This window comes from Psammomys obesus, unplaced genomic scaffold (genome assembly GCF_907164565.1).
Source record: "Psammomys obesus unplaced genomic scaffold, mPsaObe1.curated_primary_1811, whole genome shotgun sequence".
Lineage (NCBI taxonomy): Eukaryota > Metazoa > Chordata > Mammalia > Rodentia > Muridae > Psammomys > Psammomys obesus.
In genome coordinates, this window is record NW_026587216.1 from 16,795,243 (window position 1) to 16,802,013 (window position 6,771).

Consider the following 6,771-nt stretch of genomic DNA (forward strand, 5'->3'; position numbering starts at 1 on the left):
CAAACCCCCTTTTTCCCAAAAAAGCCCTTGTGAAGACATAGGAGTTAGGAGCTGTATAGGGAAATGCAGATGTTTTCATCTTGCTGGCCCATCTATGCAAACAACAGTGACTGTCCCCAATTGAGGAGCCTCTATCCAGGAATGCTGAGCACAGAGGTTAAATGGGTCAAAGCCGAGTTATGCTGATAAGGTGTTTGCTTGTTGTTTGTTGCTTGTCAAACTGACACAACCTAGCATCATCGGGGAAGAAAAAATTCTCAATAGGAAAAAATGCCCTTATCAAATTGGCCCATGGGAAAGTCTGGAGGTCATTTTCTTGATTAATAGTTGATGTGAAAGGGACCAGCCCACTGTAGGTGGTGCCATGACTGGGCAGGATTGTGTGCATGTGTGATTTATATATACAGCCTGAACAAGAGGAAGCCAGTAAGCAGCATTACTCTGTGGTCTCTGCTTCAGGTTCTTGGCATTCCTCAGTGATGGACCTATGAAAGGGACGCAAAACTAAATTAATAAACCCTTTCCTCTCCATGTTGCTTTTGGTCATGGTGTTTTATCACTGCAGTAGAAACCTAACTATGACCAGAGCTTAGGATGCTTCCAAGAGAAGGATAGGCTTGTCCTTGAAAGTAAGATTCTTTGTCCCCAGGTTCCCACTAAGGCCAAGTTACCTGAACAAGTTTGAGGTGAATAGAAGAGGAAGGAAAAGAGATGGGAAAGGAAGCTTGGAAAAGGAAAGACAAATTGTTATCATATTTATGTGCAATGTATTAACCGAATTATATTTTTATATACTGGAAAATTGATAATTTTTCCATACAAATATTTGGTAGTAAAATATTTTAAGTATAACAAATGACCACGAAATTAAAATGTATTATATTATTAGCTAACTTAAAAGTAATAGAGGAAAATCTACAATATTTCTCTTACCCAGCAGTACAGCTATGCATACTTGAGATGCACTCAAAGGGAAACAAGCCAGAGTTTGTAGAGTGCATTGGTCCAAAAAAGGAGATAGCTCAACTGTGAAGTGACTAAAGAAGTCTGGAGAGATGAACATTGCATGTTTCTTTTGTCTTTAATGAGTTCTTAATATTATACTCTATGGATATTTTTTTAAGGTTTGAACCCACACACAATTTGACTTTTAAAAATCAATTTAACGTCCTGGTAAAATTGTACTAACTTTCACTTTCACTTTCAAAATATAAGATCTAAGTATATCTTGTATTGTTTTCCCCTTCTGTCAATCGTTAAGTAGTAAAACATGGATTCTGCATATTTCTGGGTCATTTTTCATTTGCCTTTCTATGGTTAATAACTTAAATCATTTCAAATGGAAAGATGCAATGGGAGAAATAGCAAAGCTTAAAGCCTGCAAGACATACGGTGAAGTTTAAGATGTTCAACCACTGCCAGGCTCCACCACTGTGGCCCTTTTAAGAGAAACAAGATGATAATAGTTCCAGCGCAATCACACTTTGCAAACTAGCAATAAGTAAATTTGAGCTCATTCAAATATCCTTAGTGCTCTCTATAGCATTGGTTTTATTATCCAGCAAAGTCCAGCAAGCCTCATCCTTCCTTCACATGAAAACTCTGCTACCTCATAACATCCCTTTAAAAGCCAATATCAAGAAAATGCTGACTGCTGAGTTGATTAGTGGCTGGTTAAGGAATTGAAAGGTGTAAGTTGGGATAATATAATGAAAAACTCAATTAAGTAAATCGTTAAAATGGCTTAATTTCCTTCCAAGTCAACTTCTCTAACAAAAAGCCCATGTAGTAAGAAAAAAAAGGGTGAAGAACTCTGTTGAACAATCGGCATTTCTATAGCTCATGATACCCTAGGTCCAGGAACAATGCTTATTAAAACATGTACGTTTTTAAGTGATTACTGGTACTGGTGACAATTGTTGAACAGGTGGCCACCAGTCTATCTGAAGCTATCTATAAGAGATAATCCTATTGGCTAGGAAAGCCGGTGAGTGAAGAGGTAAGTGTGAGTGAAGACAAACTTTGTAGTGCACAACCACAGGAAGCTAGCTTCTCTCCATTTATCTAGACAGTCTACAGCAAGGAGCTGAGAGACAAAGAAGAGGAGCCAGGAGCACAGTGAGCTGCTTCGAGGTCATTTCAGTGTGTGCAGTAAAGTATTAGATATAGTAAACGTGGCAAGAAAAAAAAACATTTAAAATACTCTACAACTGCTCATCTATAAAACATAATCTCATGAATGGTGACTATGAAGGATGGTTCTACTGTGTCGATTTTCCCTGTGGCTTCAGAGAGGCTGAAAATTCATTATTCTTTTTGTGAAGAAAACAAAAAAATGACAAAGTACCTGCTTCATTTATATCCTTGATAATAGAGTAATTCATAAAGTCAGTGTATCAAGCAGGCATTCTTTTAGGGGTGAATGCTTAACTGTAGCTATGCAAATTATGAATGCTTACTGTAAAACACATGATTCAGTGACAATGAAGTCTGGGAGTCAGACCAAAAAAAAGTTGGTTGTAAACATTACTAATTGTTTGAGTGATGATAATGCTAAAATTAAGAATTTTATTCTTGGGGAAATGCCCTTTGAAAATATATTTCTGGAAATAGTAAAAAGAACCAGAGTTGAGATAAACCTTCAGCTCACATGTAAAAAGCTCTCAACAAGGTGAGAAGGATGTAGAAATTGTCATCATCAATAGCTTAAATCCTTTTCACTGTTTCACTTTGTGGCAGAATTCTAGGCAGCTCTCTTCAGTGACTGAAACTAACCTGTGTTATTTGTAAGCATACTGTTATGGGAGGCTGAGTTAAGAGGAAAAAAACAATAATTGTCTCACTGCTGAATTTAAAGTATGGCTTCATCTCTTGAAATTCAGACTAACAATCACAATGTGATAGACTCATCACAGGTACAGCCTTCAGTTAACTACCAGAACTGGGTAAAACAGCCCTTTTTGAAGAAAAATAACAAACTATTGTTTTACATTAAGACATATATTAACATATACTAGACTGAAAGTAAACAAAAAAGCTTATTCCAGTCGAAAATACTTTCAGCTGCCAAAAGCTCCTAGGTTAGGGCTGTAAAGGCAGCAAAGACACATGTTAGTTTTGTTCTAGCTTGCTAATTATTATTATTATTATTTAGAAGCCTGTTTCTAATGAGAGATAGAAAAGAAATAGAGCTAGATGGTAAGGGAAGTGTGGAGGAACTGAGAGGAGTAGAGGGAAGAAAAACTGTAATCAGGATATATTATAAGAGAAAATATATTTCCAATAAAAGAAAACAATAAAAAAGAAAGAAAGAAGGGGAGGAGAAAAGAAAGAAGAATGGAGGAGAAAAGAAAGAGGAAAGGGTGAGGGAGAAAGAAAGAAAGAAAGAAAGAAAGAAAGAAAGAAAGAGGGAAGGAGGAAGGAAAAAAGGAAGAAGGAAGGAAGGTGGAGGGAAGGAAGAAAGGAACAAAGGAAGGAAGAAGGGAAGGAGGGAGAAAGAGAAAGAGAGAGGAAGAGAGAGAAGAAGGAAAGGAAAGAGGGTAGGAGAGACCGAGGGAGGGAAGGAGGAAGGCAAAGAGGAAAGGAAGGAGGAAGGAAGAGAGAGGAAGAAAAAGACACCCCTGGAAGCCTTTTGGAACCTGGTGTGATATGGGACTCAGATAAGAAAAACTGCCAACACAATTTCTAGACAAACCAAGAAACTATGTGACTATTACAAACAGTAACTCAAGTAATATCAAGATAACTACATTTGTGGGAGCAAAATGTGGGAGCAAAAAAGAAGATGAGAATTAACTGAATGCCAGAATACACTAAGATGCAGACAAGAAATATGATTAAAGTATTGCCTAGCTGCATGGAGATAACCTAAGACCCCTGCACAGATGTAGCCCATGGCAGTTCAGTATCCAAGTGGGTTCCATTGTTAGAGGAACAGGGACTGTCTCTGACATGAACTGATTGGCCTGCTCTTTAATTACCTTCCCCTGAGGGGGAAGCAGCATTACCAGGCCACAGAAGAAGACAATGCAGCTACTTCTGATGAGACCTAATTGACTAGGGTCGGAAGGAAGGAAAAGAAGACCTCCCCTATCAGTGGACTTGGGGAGGGGCATGCATGCAGAGGGTGGAGGAAGGGAGAGATTGGGATGGAGGAGTGAGGGAACCACAGGGGAAATACAAAGTGAATAAAGTGTAATTAATAAAGAATTAAAAAAAAAAGTATTGCCTGGCTTTTTTAAAAAACCTAACTCATCATTTTCTTAGGGCAGTTACAAAATAATTAATTTATTATATGAGTCAATAACTTATTATATAAGTTTATAATAATAAGAAAAGTAGAAGAGAATTTGAAATAAAAGGAAAAATAATGCAATAAAATCAGCAAATATATTTTTAAATAACTGTATTAGGAAATTTCCATAAAACCTTATCAAGAATAAAAGAATGATTGAACTATACGGGCAAGTAAAACAAAACATGAACAAAATGTCAGATAGCAAAGTAAGAGAAAGAGCCACCACTCTTTTAAGTGAAAAATTGAAGGTTAAAATATTTGAACAAGGGGGAGGTTTAGCAGGTTAAGAGTTCAAACATGAGAACATGAGCCCAAATCTCCAGCCGCCATGTCAAACGCTGGGTATGGGCACAGTCCTTGTGACCATCAGCGCTGCAGATGGGAGCTGGCCGGAAGATCACTGTGGCCGCTGACCTCCATTCTACTTGAGGTTCAGCGAGAAACTCTGGTCCTAGGGAAGGTAGAGAGTGCTATGTCAGGACGGCTGACACCTTCCAGCCTCTGCACAGACAAGCATGTGCAGAGGCACGTGCACAACATATCTAGGCACATATACCATATGCATTACACACGATTCACACGAAAACAAGATAAGTTCCAGAATTTGGAAGGCTGCTGCGCAAGCATCAAAGTTCAAGACCAGACTGGGCTATGTATCAAAACCCTGTCTCCGAAGACAAAATTTAAAAATAATGAAGTATGCTGGAAATAGAAAAATAAGAAACGTAATATTAATAGTGAAGTGACATAAAATCTTTCAAAATGAAATAATATTCAGGTGAAAAACTATAAAATGTATGAAAATACTAATTTTTGGAAGTTTTACAGACAAACTGTTTTAGCATGATGCCCCTTATAACCTTTAAGGTAATATTGAATTCCATTTGCTACTAAAAGTTCAGCCAATTGATAGATGAGATGAAAATATAAAAATCAATAACCATCATATAAATAACAAGCAATTAAAACGCAATGAAGAAAAAAATCATTTATAATAGCTAGCACAAACAACATAAAATACACGAGTAATCTTAGCAAATACGATGTCACTCCATGAAAAGTACACACTCAAGATGTTCTGATACATCATCAAATATTTTAATGAATGATTCTCAACTCCAGTAAAATGAAGAGCTGGAGGAAAAAAAATAAATTTTGTCCAATCTAGCTAGACAAAAATAGTGTATGAAATCTATAAATAATTACAAATCATAACAGATAATATTTCTGTCATGCTAGCTTTGTGCCGTGTCCTCATTACACAGAAAGCCTACATAGTTCTCATATCTACCTAATGGGAAGGAAATTACTTTTCAACATTTTTGTAGCAACAAACAAAAGCTAAGAAAAGAAGCAGTCAAATGTGACAGAGAGAACAGATTTTGCAAGCAAAACTCAAGCCAAATCACAACTACAAAATCTGAGCTTTCACTATTGTCATCCCTACCTCGTTATTCTGAGGCATCGTAATAGCAGAGAAAAGTGCGCATATACATGTTCTGGGAAGAAGGGAATAAGTGTACATACTGTTAAGTAAAAAGAACAGCAAAAGCAACATAAATCATACCTCCTCAGCCTATTACCTTGCCTTAGTGTCTGAGGGTAGATAGAAAGAACGCTTTTCAAAAATGGACAGACATACACTAAAGCATTAGTTTCGGGTATGATCATGTACGTTTTCTATACATTCTAAATGTTCTATAAGCAACAGATAACATAATAAGCAAATAAACAGGAAAGCTTTTTTAGATAGTAAACATGAGTTAAGTTAATAACCATCCTATTAAAATTATTGATTTTTTTTGTCTTTTTTGTTATTTTGTCTCCCCCCCCCCCCGCGCCCCAAAGCAGATGACCGAACCCAGGGCCTTGTGCTCACTAGGCAAGCACTCTATTACTGAGCTCAATCCCCAACCCCTAAAAAAATATTTTTAAAACTATTTTGCTGAAGTGAGGTATTCAGAAACAGAACGTGTTCTGCCTTTATCTTTTAAATAAATAGAGACAAGTAAAGCCGATCTTGAAACAAAGCTACAAGTCCCACCTTCCCAGAGCAACACCTCACTGTATCCTCACGCTATTCCCAAATACAAATGAAACCGCAAGCTAATGGGAATTAAAGTTGACATTAAAAGATTATATTTGCAGACAAATCCCAAAACACCACGTATTTACACATGTTAAGTCATGTGAAAGTTTATTTAGTTTCTTATTATTCAGTGAGTATGCAAGGATCAAACTGTGCGGCAATCTGCCCACATTTAAGTGGGAGCCTCACAGTCTCCATGGCAGGTTTTGACTTTCATAGTACTCTAGTGAAATGAGCAAAAGAAGAAGTGTATTGAAAATTGTTATATGCCGTAGTTTAGGCATGTGGTTTATACCTAGATGAGAATAATACCTAGAGAAAAATAGTTTGTCTTCAGTTCCAACACTGGAGTCTTTTTATTATCTGTTTAGAATTTCTAGCCTCT